Here is a 14,254-nt window from a genome sequence, read left to right on the forward strand (position 1 = left end):
AGGCTGCTTCCACCTGAGGACCCGGCCTTCGCGGTCTAAAGAAAGCCGGGTAGTACGTCACGAGCAGTGAGTGGAGTGGAGTGAAACTCTGCCGTCTGCTCCTTGCTATCTAAAATATAACGGGGCGCTGACGTAAACTCTCGACCGTCTCACACTTTGTTTAATTAGTTTTCTGTTTGACGTTTATTCAGCTGTGTGAAAACCCCGAAGGAACCCTCCCGAGGGATTAATAAAGTTAAATTTAATTTAATCTAATCTAATAACTGAGCCAAACTGATTTATTCATGAACAAATAAAACACTGAAAAAACCAAACAATAACATTTTTAAGTTATCAAAGTGACTTATATATCATGTTTAACCCGAGTAGTGAAAGACCGCGGGGGTTTGAAGACGATGTGTCGATCGTCTCAGATATTTGAAGTTTACACAGCTACATTCTCACCTGAAAATATGTGAAAAGTTTTTTTGCGACCCAGAAAGAGAAATAAGAGCAATATTAAAACTAAGTACCTGCCGCCATTGGTGGAAACTGGAATTGGCTGGGCCGAGCTATGAACTCTGCAACATGGTTTTTCAATTTTGTTGTCCAGGTGGAAAATCGGGAGAAATTTGGGAGAATGGTGGCTCCGGGAGATTGGGGGGGGGGGGGGGGGGGGGGCACTGAAATTCGGGATTCTCCCGGAGAAATCGGGAGGGTTGGCATGTATGGTTGTGGCAACATCACTAACCTTGTCAAACACCTCAGAGTAAATCATATCACAGAATATGACAAGCATATGTTGAGGCGAACTGAAGAGGAGGACAGGGACAGGTGCTGCTAGGGCGAGACAGACGTCTCTCACGGAGTCCTTTAGTGCTGCAGGCAGGCAAGGTGTTCAAAATGCGCACAACTTCAGTTTTTTTATTTCTATATGATAAACTCTGCATTATTAAGTGATAAGAACAAGTAATCTGATGTCCTGTAATCATTATGATGCTATAATTTGAGATACAATAAATAAAATAAGTTTTTGTACAAAGTATCGGTATCGGATCAGCATCGTCGATACCACCCTGAATATTACTTGGTATCGGACCGGAAAGGAAATCAGTGGTATCGCACATCAGTAGTGAAAGCCCGTTTGGCTGTACTGTGCTTTTAAATCTACTGTAGTTCCGCCCTATTTCGCAAGAGCCAATCAGCAGCTCTGAAACATAACCCTGTTAAAATTCTAGACTAATCACAATTGTTTTTTCAATACCAGCCGAGCTCCTCACTTTGTAGCAGGCTGGCTGGCAATTCTTGCCTCCTGTCTACCATCAGTCTAAGAACCGCGCTCCACATATCATGTATACCCACAGAAAATACTCGTAAACCGGCTCCAGGAGACGGCAAGACTGCCTGGACACCGACACCGGATTCGGTGGAGGTTTTGTGACCGACTAACCCGAGCCTCTTGTGCCGTGTCCGCAGCATTAGGTAGGTGTTTTTGGTGGTGTTACGGTGTTGTAATGTCCCTCTGCCTCTTCTCTCCTTCCCATTAGCTCGCGAGCTGCGACAGTTAAAGTCATATTTGTATTGGTTTATTTATTTTGGTGGTGTGGGTTTGAATAGGCGTGAACGTTTTGTCGCCGTCACAAACGTTAACATTCGCCTTCTTAAACTGAGGTTACATAATTGCTGGTGTACGGCTTGTTAGCTATCAAGGCTGGAAAAATGACCGCGACTGATACGAGTACGGGCAGATTAAGCCCTTGTCAAATAAATAGGTGTAGCCAAGCTTATGTGCCGACAGATAACTCCGCCGCGTGCCGCCCTCGAGGGAAAGTCACGCCGAACTGTATTAAAAACGAGCCTTCGTGATCATTGCAGTCAGGTTACACATGTCGAAGACATTACATGAATTTTAAGACCCGCCAGCCTGGGTCAGCACTCAGCACTGCTCTAAGCACGTACTCGGTGCTATACAATATTTCCCTTTTATGCTCGTTAAAGTTCACGGTTGATCCACATCAGTGGTTCAGATAAGCTCTACGAATTACCCAGAAGAACCAAACATTAAAGGAACCGTACAGTGACTTGAACCGTGTCCCTTTGCCAGGTGAAGAGTCATTTAATTGCAGGGTTTTAATAGAGCTTGGTTTTTGAGGCTATGTGTAACATTAATGGATAATTAATGAGGTTACGTGTGTAAGTGTTTCGACCTGAGAGTGCAGCCAATGTTGGAAAAAGATGTTCCACCCCGAGCTAATAGGGTCAGGCTAATTAGCCGGAAAAGTGTATTAAGATGTGGTTTTAATGGCTAACATGTTGTTGTTGTTGTTGTTAAGAAAACAGTTATTTTCTTTATCCTGCTGTGGACCAGAGACACGTGATCTCCATTAAGTGCACAGATTGGATCATTGCACTTTACTTTTCCGTTATTTTGAGAAAGTAGTGTTGCTGTTTTCCACTGCTCTGTCCCATATTAGTATCGAGAAGTTCATATTCATCTGCACTGCTTACTGCAAATGTAAGCCTAGCAATAATATAGGAAATACCAGGCCAGCGCTTCAGTGAAATATCCCCTGGACCTAAAGTTCATAGATACACTTGTAGCCTGAAGGCTTACAAATGTTAATAATAATACTTTGTAGCAGCCCTAGAAGGCTGAAAGGGAAAAAAAATAGGGGAGGGGGGCATAGTATTTCATTGTGCTGCTAGCCAGGAACACATCTGCTGTGTGCAGGTGGTCTGGGAAGAGCAGCTAAAGACTAAAGTCCAGTTGAAGAGTATTTTATCAGTGCTGGCCGCACTCAGTGAGTTGGCCTCCACAGCTGCAGAGCTGGATCAGTCGGACTCCAGCTCAATTATTCTCTCATTTCCGTGTCTGAAAAGGACACCCACCTCTGCATCACAATTATTACATTCAGTCAAGCAGCTGTTTTGCTGCTGGGCTTAGTCAGGATTTCAACTGCAGAGCATCGTAATTCCTTACGGTCCGTAGTGCTCACTCTCAAAAACTCAATCCTGTCGAGGGCCCATATTTATCCAAGGTGTTGTAATGGTAACACCAGTAGTGAGACCTGTCACTAGATGTCCTGCACCGATCCTCTTCACTGTGAAACGAGTGATGCAGCACAGTTTGTGATGGACTCTGGTCATGGACAGGCTAACACCTTTGTAGCTGTCAGCAGCTTTAAAAGTTGTGAACTCTTCCTAGCTTTTCTTAACCTTGAGTCATTTGTGTTTTAAAATAAGTGTCAATGAAAAAACATTGGTGGAAAACAGATAACGTATCTATTGAAGAGAAGTCTCCAGCTCTGAAGCAGCAAGTTTGGTGAGCACCCACGCACTGCTCAGGTTTCCTTGGTGACGTGAAAAACAATGGGCCTTTTCACTGTGGGTTTTATAGTTCAAATGTAGTGCAAGCGTGCACAGGCTTCCCAGAGTTTGGGATGTCTGATTTTAATTTACATACAAATGACAGATGTGTTCATCTAATAATGAATAGAAAATTAGATGTTTTGTGTGACTCCAAGCTAAAAATCCTGGGCATTAGTTTTAAAATAAAGCCTGAAAGATTCTGTTAGTGATGCCTGAATTATTATTTAGCTGGAAATCATCACTGGAAACCACTCTTAATACCACACCTGTAACCTTCCACGGCAGTCAGGTTTGACCTGATTTCTCTGGAGGTGTATGGCAGGTTACATGGAAGATGATGGTGTAGGGTTAAAGGGATTTCCAGTTACAACGTAGATTTCCTGCTGAAGCATAAGCCTGCAGTCTGAGAGTAAACTGCTGTATTGGGATGATATGGTACTATGAGGTCTTAAAGATTAGATGGGGCCTGATTATTTAAGACTTTATATCTGAGGAAGGATCTTAAATTAGAGCGCGGATTTAACAGGGTGCCAATGACGAGAAGCCAGTAAGGGAGAAACATGCTCTCTCCAGTCCCTGTCAGTACTCTCGCTGCAGCATTTCGGATCAACTGAATGCTTTTTACGAACCTGATAATAATCAATTACAGTAGTTCAGACTAGATGTAACAAGTTTTTCAGCATCACTCTGACAAAGGGTGTTTCTAATTTTAGAGAGTGCACAAACGTAAAAATGCAGACCCACATTTGTTTGTTATGGTCAAAAACAACTCAGATTCTTCGGTGTTACTGGAGGTGAGTATGTATCTGGCTAGACACCATGTTCAAGATTTTTTGTGCCAAGTACAATAACCTCAGTTTTATCTAAATTAAATTCAGTTTTATTTACTTAGTGCCAAGTCACAACAGTTGCCTCGAGGCACTTTATATTGTAGGGTAAAGACTCTACAACTATACAGGAATTTTACAAGCAGGAAATCAGAGGCCATCCAGGGCTTGTCTTTAGGACATTCCTGCAGTGTAGCTAATTGGTGTGTGTTATCTGGCTTCATGGACAGATAGAGTTGAGTATCATCGAATGATACTGGCTAAGGAAGGCATGTATAATGTAAACAGAATTGTTCCTAGCACTGAACACAGCGTCTGCAGTCTGCATCTAAAAAAATCACTTTTAAATCCATTATAGTTTATTTTAAATAGATTTTAAAATAGGTTGCTTTTCTGACTGGAGATAAAATTTCTCTTTGTCAGGAAGAACATCTGGTGTAAAAGTCTGCCAAGTATAAAGACACTTTCAGACAGTTAAGTTACATTTACATGAAATAGTTCAGCTTGACCAGCTTAATGACTCAAGCACACACACAGATATTTGTACATATCTATTTAAAGTTTAAACTGTATTTATTTAGTAGAAAATCTTGTTTTTTTCATTGAATTTTGCACTGAATGGGACAACATGCAATTCCGTTTTGCTTTTTGGCATCATGACAATAAAAGAATCTGAGATTCTGGAAATAATCAGCAGTGAAGAATTATTAAGGCTAACACCATCCAGAATATACCATGGTCCAAGAGGAATCAGAACTGAACCATCCTCCTTCTACCGATGGCCCTGGCAGCACATCTGTGTGCTACTGCGTTCTAAATTGTATTCATACTGGTGGCTGCCGACTCCATAATTTCATTGTACGTGTACCGTACAATGACAGTAAAGGGCTATTCTGTTCTATTCTATTCTCACAAGGTCAAGTCAGTGGCAGATTTACCCCTCAGCTGGTCTTTCTTGTCATTCTTCGTACTGCTGCATGATGTTAGAGAGTGGAGTTGTTTCTCCACTGAGGTGAAGCTCAGTTACCTGAGGACTGCATTACTTTTGCAGAGAGCATTGAAAGCAGTGTTCTAAACCTGACAGAGCCGTTACTTTCTTCACTAAAGTGAGATTGTTGCGGTGTGAAGTGTGAATGCTTCCTGTGTGAATTGCATGTAGGACGCAGAATTATAATAGAGGAAACTGGATGGTTTTGCTGACGTACTGTGGTGACATAAAATGCATCTTCACACATCTAAGCCAAAAACATGCATGTTTAAGTCAGCTTCATTGGGATTTACCATCTCTGTTGGTCTGCAATTAAACAATAAATGAGAGGCAATCCAACAGTGTCAGTTACATTAATAAGGCTCAATGTTGTATTCGTGGTAAAGCACAGACGGAACAGCTGAGTTGTTTCAGGCTTGATACATATATGCACATACAGCAGGTGATGGGAGATGCACAGACATGTCAGTTACTTTCAGCTGGACGGTCTGTAGCAGCAAACAGAACCAACCAATCAATTCACAGTTAATTTTGTTTATATTCAACTTCCCATAATTATTCAGTGTAACTGGATGGGTATATATCGAGCAGATGAAATGGAAAGGTAAGAAATGCTGCTGCAGTGAAATCAGTGGTGTGTGAGAAAGGACGAACACAGCACAGTAGGAGTCGTACAGTGGTCCCTCGCTATAACGCGGTTCACCTTTCCCGGCGTCGCTGTTTCGTGCATGCTATTTTTTTTTTTCACAGCGCATTGTGTTCTGCGTCCTGATTGGCTGTAGACCATTGCCAATCAATCTCCTGCCGTGTCTCCTGTCCAGTACAGAGTGTGTTCAGCTTGTCAAATTTACACAAATCTCCGATCCTAGCAGTGTGACTCTGAAGTGCTGTACTGTAGGTTTGTAAGTAAGTAACAAACACAACAACCCCGATGAAAGATTTTGCACCGTCAAAGGCTCCTGCAGTAGCTCCCAAAAGGCAGAGGACGATGCTAACCATCACACAAAAAGCTTCTGGACATGCTAAAGGAAGGTAGAAGTTACCATATTTTCCAGATTATAAGGCGCATTAAACGAAAACATTCAAATAAGTCAAACTTTACTCATTTACTCATTCTTCTTGCTTCCTCTTCCTCTACTTCCGTATCATTGATTCATTAATGTTGAATTCTCTGGCAGCTGCTCTATTCCCATGTTCTGGAGCTGAAAACAGGGTTTGATCTTTGGCTTCATTCTATAATACTGAACTTATTTTTCTACGAAGGTTTGAACTTTGAGAGTTTAAACAAGAGAGAAAAGTGTGAAAATGTTCATGCCTGTCTGAGAAAAGAGTATAAAGTGTGTAGTGACGGGTTTGACAGCCTTAAAACATCTAAAATAATTGTAAAAAATAAAGTTTGCCTTTTTTGACGCTTGTCAGAAGTAGACATTGGGTGTGGTTTTGGTACACGCCGATCTATTGGCTAAGAACAAAAGACCTACTGCTCTCCCTTCCTTAGTGGAACTTGAGCTTAGTGGAGCTCAAGGGTTGTAAATATAAGAGGAGAGGAAGACTGTTTACCCTCATTCCTAGTTTCTTTGTAGTGAAATGGCTGCAGGTAATACAGAGGTTAGCACGGTCTTATTTGGTTTTTGGCAAACTCCACCATGACTTTCCTGTCTCGGGGTGAACAGAAACCCATCACTGGTCCCTGTCATGTGGTTAAGCTAGAGATTCATTGGGTTTGTACAGAACATCTGATTTATTACAGAGGTTGTGGGCAGGTTAAAAGCCGTGGTCCTGGTGATTGAGCATGCGGTTGTGTGGAAGTTTGGGAATGCACCAGATCACGGATCAGAAATGAAAGGATGAATCATATCAGTAAGAGCCTGATGACCAAACTCACTACTGTTGTTTCTCTTTAACAGTGTAAACACGGGTAAGTTAAGTGACACCGTGTCCTTGTTGGACTCTGTAAACAAGGACACAGTATTGTCTGTTAGCATGCAGAGCTACAGAACCTCAAGGATATTTGGCACGTAGACTGGAGCAACTAGGGATCGAACCACCAACCTTCTGATTAGCACATGACCCGCTCTGCATCCTGAACTACAGCTGCTCCATACATGCTTGCAAGCTTGTATTAGTAGATGTGGTGCAGCCCAGCTAGCTTCTATTTGTGCTGTGCTCCCATAGAAGGTAGCAGAGGCAGCACATTGAATGTGTGTAGCTTTGACTGTTTGACAGATTGTTAACATCAGTTCCTTTTCCCGTTTCTCTGCTAGGGAGAGTGAGAGAGAAGGAACATTTAATGGGAGAAAAACAAACTTTCACAAGGCTGCTTTTCTTATCGTTTAACATCAGACTTGACAGACATATGAAAGGATCTTTCGCCTCTAACTTACTTTTTCTCACCGCTATCACAGACCTCTCCCATCAGGACTTCATGAGGTGCAGATGCCATCATTATTAAGTGTTTCATGTGGTTTGGTTTCACTGTTGCTCCACTGAGAGAAGCCTTAGCCTCAGCTGCTCGCCCTAACAAATCAATGGGAAAAATATCCTGCCAGCAGGATTAAATATCAGCAACAGGAGAGAAGAGCCTCAATTAATTTAGTGCAAACACATCTGAGCCCGGTGTGAGGTGTAACAGGACTCTGCTCTGAATATCAACTGCAGTTTGTTATCAGCAATGCCACTGTAAATCTTCGTTGTTTATTTTCCTTCCCCAGTAATGACAGGTTAGGCAGTCCCACTACACAGAAATACACAAAATGAGAATCTGCGACTTCTAAAAGAATTTAATTATTTGATAGTGCTTTGAATTGCTGTAAAAGAGCAGAGGCTTTATCAGAATTATGTTCCTTATTAGGTATTTATCAGTACTAAAGTGTCTTATCAGGTTTGGTTATTGCAGCGACCTGTTTCTAGATAACATATACATTTGGGAGTTTTGACCATTCCACAAAGACAGTTGCTTTCTGTTTCATGTAAACTATCTTTTTTGAATTGGAGCTAATTGTGTAAACGGCATTACATTTCAAAGGACACCTATCCTTAGATTTCATCTTCAGAATCAGAGTAATGGCTTCATGCACGAACAGTTTGAGAAAACCCCAATAATACTTTCTGCTGGCAGCGTCTCTAAATCATCACAAAGTTCTCGCTTTGTCTTTGGGAGACTGCAGATGTACAGGATGTGTGATAGTGTGTCTTTAAGCTAAACAGAGTGGTATTCATGAAGCACTTTTTTTTTGTTTGTTTGTTTTTTTTGTTGGCTTATCGGAGCGGTTTATGAATCTGGGCGGTGTCTTTATGTCATGTGGAGATGCACATAAACGGCAGGTAACAGTATTGTTCAAAAACACTGGGACATGCAGGGAAAGGTAGGTGTTGTTCCCAGCTTCTAGGGTTACAAAATCACAAATTAGCATATTTTCTGCACTATAAGGCACACTTAAAATCCTTTAATTTTCTCAAAAATCGTCAGTGCACCTTTTGTATGAATTCTGGTTGTGCTTACTGACCTCGGACTGATTTTATGTGCTACACGGCGCTCAAAACCTGTCAAAAAATGTTCTTGTGCGACTTTGGCAAGCTACGAAGCCGCACCGCTTGATGGATTGTCGGAGCATTATGGTAGTCAGGAGCCTCGCGGACTAATCTGGGTCCTAAACTCCATCAGCTTCAGGTCCCAAAGTCAAACGAACACTGCAGCATCACTGAGAGTTAAAAACTGTCTAAATTCTTTCGTCTTTAATAAAATGATCAGCGTTGCTGCTTTACCAGGTGTAACAATTAAGTTTAACATCCAGGCATCCATGAAAACAGAATTTATTAAATTTAACGGAGATGAAGTTAGCAGGAAGTTAGCTCGCTAGTTTTCAGCTAAGCATGATATAGCATGTTCTGACTGAGAGATTTCTGAAAATATTCAAACGTACAACTCTGCTATCACTTCCAACATAAATGAAGACAGAAATTAAACAGCAGTGACGTTTGTAGGGTTACTGAAGTTGGACTACCTGCTATATAATGATGTGCTACGTGATTGCTAGCGGCACAGCTATGTTAGCATAACATAAACACAGTGAAGCTGGAGGATGAATGCTAACTTTTTTCCACTCGATAAAAGTTAACGTGAGGGTTCCTGATGGTTAGAGACAAATACAGTCGCATGGCAGGATGCTGTAAACGGACCAAACTTCAGTCAGGAGAACAACTGAGATAATCCCTCCACAATACGAGGTTAGTCATTAATATACTGCAACTACATGGGAATAGAGCAGCTGCAGAGAATTCAGCATTAATGAATCAATGGTACAGAAGTGGAGGAAGCAAGAAGAATGAGTTGAGTGAAGTTTGACTTATCTGACTTTGTCGCTTAATGCGTCTTATGGTCCAAAAAATATGGTAATTATCTGCATCTTCATCTCATCATCGTCTCAGTGAAACGACTAATATTTTCGAGCTCATCCTAACGTTAGTTTTAGTGCTTAAACTATGCAGAAAATAATATGTTGTTGTTTCTGGATAATGACAATGACCATAAATCATCACATAGTAGAAGTTAGGTGTACAGTTTTGGTTCATTAAATAATTCAGAACTCACTCAGTGCAGCCGTTTTATTAGCGGTACCGTGAGGATTTTGACAGTAAGGTGACTCATTTATTGTTTTTTCTCACCTTCCACGTCTTTAACGCTTCTCCATTTCTCACCCTTACTTCCTTTCAGCTCTTGTGAAACTTTCTGGTCTGATTGTTATCAGTTGTTTAAACCAACTTTCAGCTGCTTCTCTCTCTGTGCCGCTCTGTCAATTTAAAGTGTCAATTTAAATTTATGTAACCTCAAATGAATTAATGCAATGATTTAGAGTTTTTGGTAAGGAGAAATCTCAGTACAACCTACACAGATTGGTAATGTTGAAATGCCAGTGACGATCAGTAGGAGAAATTTACCTTTAAGTGCAGTTGCAGCAGTCTTCAAAGGTGTTGGCCGCCTACGATGCTTTGTGACTTCCCCCTGACCTTTAACACTGAATCACTGAGCACACAGATGTGAGATTGTGTGGGTGTGGTAGTTATGAGTACCTGTCGGCACCTGCTTTAGAATATATGAACCTAATGTATGTTGTTTTCACAGCTGAGCTTATTTATCACCCTTTTCCACGTCCACCTGCTCGGTTTGACTCGTACCCTAACTTGATAGTAGATTTTTTTTGTTCTCCCGAAGAGAAAAGTTTGAAACCCTTGTAAATGAATGTACCCTGCCTGGCTCAGAATGGCACTGCAGTGGGCACTGACTATGTCACTAAACGCAGCTGGCCTGCAGTGACGCCACATTGTTACTTTTACACATGAATTTAAGTAATTTTGTAACAATTATTAAATAGAATCCAGATGACTTGCACATGATGGTGAAGTGGTCCTTTACAAGCTCATTGATATATAATTTTTAATTTTGTATTTATTTAGTTTTTTGGGTGTGTGCAAGCTACTGGGGTTGCTCTGATATTTAAAAAACGTTGTTTATCAATGTCCTTTTTCTTTCTGTGTAAACCTCCAGTTTGCTCGCCTCAGAGAGTTGGCAGTTTGAAAATGAAGCAATGTTAGTTGCATTGAGCTGGCGTAATGCTCTGAGGAAATGTTGACCACAAGCAGTCAGCTTTAGTCTGGGTTCAATCTTCTCCCCAAGTAAAGATTTTACATGCGAACGTAGTGGGAAATCAAAGAAAAGCTACATCCTCACATTGTTTGAATGAGGATTTTTATCGGACAGTTATGCCACTATGAAACTGACTTCAGCCCTGGAGAGCAGTGGACCGGAAAATAGTTTGACTGCAGTGTCTACAGTCTCGGATGAACTGCACCGTTAAGCCCATACAGGGATGCGTTTGCTCGGGTCGTTCGCATATCTGCTGTTGCAGCGTAGTCTGACTTTGGCCCGGCGCTCGTAACATAAGTGAGACTGGCTGGGTGGGCATCGTATACCCGGAGTTGGGGTTTTGACCATTGCACAAAATTGTCTCTGAGTCTGTACACGTGCTGTGGGGAAAACCCTGTTCTAACGTTTGACTCTGTGGTTTATTTTGAGCTTTCTTTTACTTCACGTTCTTAAACTCATTTGCAACTTAAAACAGATCTGCAAGACAAACGTATTTAAGAGCAGCACGTGAATAAAAGGTTTGACGACATTAAGCCCACAAAGCCCGGCAGAGCCGTTACCAGGACCGTGACCTCGGGTAAAGTGAAAGAAAACATGTTTCTAGTGTCCAAATCAGCAGCACTGTTCCTGTAATCAACATTTAAAGCTTTACTGGGAAACCGCAACCGCGGTCCTTCATCAAAGCACCAACAAACTTTGACATGAAGGAAAGCGAACTTTGTACCTGCTCCATCCACCACTGTTTGCTTTACATAGATAAAAATCTGCAGGAAGTCTCCAGAAGTTGTGTTAAAATATGCAGATTAACTGTTAACTTACCAGGGGTGGGTCTAAAGGGGGGCATGGCATGCACTAGCCCATATTTATTTTGAAGTTTTCATAATATTTTTCAGACTGAAAGGGAAATAATATCAAACATTGTTAATTAAATTGTGTTAAAAATCTAAAAATTAAACTGACGAGAGGGATTTTAGGTTAGGCGGTGAATTATTGTTGATAATAATGAACGTCTGCTCCATTATAATGTCTTGTTTTCAGCAGCACAAACTTTGCATCAAAGCACAGGGAAAACTTCAGTATGCTGCTATGCTCACATGCTCCTTTATAGGCTTACAGGCAGAAACTCACCTGCACACTTAAACACACAGCCAAACACGCACAATGACTCATAAAGCTTTCCAAGAAGACAGAGTAAACATGCTTTTTTTAATGCCTCAGTTTAGATTTCATATTTATTTTACAGTTAATTTTGAAGGGGGCGTATTTTTTTCTATTCTGAATATTTATCATTGCTCATTAATAAGACAAAAGTATTTCTTATCCGATTAATCGATGGAATAATTGATAGATTAATCGATAGCTTCAGCACTAATTTCATAACCAAAACGCGTCCATGCTTCTCAGCTAACCCCACGTTTAGAAAAACGCTCCTCAGTTTCCTTTGGCTGGTTCTTCTGTGTTGCCATGGTGACTATCGGAAACCGTCATGTAAAGCAATTAAAAAATATTGCGGTAAACGGTGTATTTTGCAACGGCACAAAATAAACGGGGAAACGAGAGACGTTTTAATACCGTCATCCACAACGTCATCACATCCCAGTCTGCCGCTGGTTTTGGGAGGAACGAAACCACTAATCAATTAGAGAAAGAAGATGATGATGATGGTGTTGTGTCTGGTGTTCCAGACGATGATGCATCCAAATGGCACTGATGATGATGCAAATGTGGAGTTGGCTGCATTGGGTTCCGCCTGTCCCATACTGGTGTCACAGTCCCCGCTGTTCCACTGCTGTGGACTGATGCTGTCATAGGCAGCTAACCATCGTGCTCATATGAGGTGGAATCTATGTAAACAGACTAAATAGTTAATACAGGTATGAGGCTAGGTGCTAAAGAGCATTGATCAAAAAATTTAATGGCAACCTGAATCTTCTTTGGCGTTAGACAAAACTGGAGCAGCCACAGGATGTTTCGGTGAACGTAATATGAATACATTATATATAAAAATCTCTGATGCAGAGTTTTTGCTTCAGTTAAAGTTTTATTGCATTAGGAGACAAAGGCATTCAGTATTGTATCTCCTGGATGAGGTAGATTTGGTGTATGTTCATCTGTATGTGCGCAGATGCACACAAAGATAGTGGTAGTTTATGGGTGAGTGTGTGTCTGTGTGCCTTTAAAAGAGCATGTGATGACGGCAATGAAGAGAGACCAGTCAGTATTCTCTGAGCGCAGATCTGAGGTTTGGCCTGTGCTTTGTTGCAACATTTCGTTTCATATGTTTTGATTGTGTAGATATTAATAATTAGTGTTAATAATAATTCAGTGCCCAGCCTAACAGCGTCTGGTCAGTGGCTTACTGGCTCGTGTGCTTTTATTGGCCCACAAAAAAGAATGAGCTTTTTATATACATGTTATTTGTTACTGCAGTTTAATATATTTTATATTCGTCTAAATCTGCAAAATAATCTACTAAAGCCTTGAATTAAGACTCCATGCCCCCATTGAGATTCACCCTCTGCTTATCGCAGGTGACACTGGCATATAAAGTGAAATAGCTGCTGTCAGCCTTCAGCAAGCTGCCTGATCAGACTAAGTTAGCAGTTCAGCTGTGTATGTATGCTTTCATTGGAACAGCTGTGCTATGGATTTACTGCTGTGTAAAACAAATGGCAGAAAGTTCACATGAGTTTGCACATGATGTTTCATGAAGGACCTGCATGAGCTTTTTCCCAGGAGTAAAGGTTTTGATGGTGATTACAGTATAAGTGTGGGTGTTTTGGACGTTTCACATTCAATGCTAAACTATGATAGCATCATCTTCACTGCTGCTGTTGTGTTATCAGTGTCTTTGTGGAGAAAGCTGTGGGCCGCGTGAGTTTATGGTTGCCGTAGTTTTTATTCACATGCATGCTCCTCAATCTGTTTCTGCTGTAACACTCACGGTTACATGGAGTAAACAAAACGTCAGTTAATCGATGAATCATTGCTGCGCTGCAATGCACCAACCGCACATGTGCACCGAGCAATGAACCTCAAGTAGACTTCAAAGAACCATAACAGGAATGACTACTCAGTCGTGCTGTCTCTCCCTGTGTCAGCAGCAGAGTGTAGCTGAGGCCTAAGTGCTCAAAGCTCCTGTACGGGTTTGACGTTGATGTTTCCAGACAAAAGGTCCCCGAGGCCAAAAGTCCAGATACCTTGGATGCAAATGGCTTTAAAGACAGAAGATCATTTTATTTAGACAGTCTACCGGTATTGTTAACAAGACTGAATATGTGGTTTGAAAGTGAGGTTTCACTTTGCCCCTGCCTGCTGTGGATTGCCTGAACCCTAACATCTTCCTCTTCCAGTACGGCCGAGTGTGGCTGTTCTGCCAGCAGAGAAAACGCTCCAGCAAATATGCTGTACTCAGCCTGCAGCTTTCACTTGTCAAAAGAAAACTGC

The 14,254-nt window shown here is 41.4% G+C and overlaps 1 protein-coding gene across 2 annotated transcripts in view; it reads left to right on the forward strand.

The window, feature by feature from the left end:
- The first annotated feature begins 1,233 nt into the window (after positions 1-1,233).
- The window catches only part of tpst1 (tyrosylprotein sulfotransferase 1), a 41,251-nt gene continuing 28,230 nt past the window's right edge, over positions 1,234-14,254 (forward strand). For both annotated transcript variants that reach the window (XM_084949916.1, XM_084949917.1), the window contains exon 1: positions 1,234-1,461. The gene's annotated coding sequence lies outside the window, so the exon portion shown is untranslated. The remainder of the gene's footprint in view (positions 1,462-14,254) is intronic.

The sequence above is a fragment of the Perissodus microlepis genome, chromosome 14 (genome assembly GCF_051167445.1).
Source record: "Perissodus microlepis isolate ML-2025 ecotype Zambia chromosome 14, ASM5116744v1, whole genome shotgun sequence".
Classification (NCBI taxonomy): Eukaryota; Metazoa; Chordata; class Actinopteri; order Cichliformes; family Cichlidae; genus Perissodus; species Perissodus microlepis.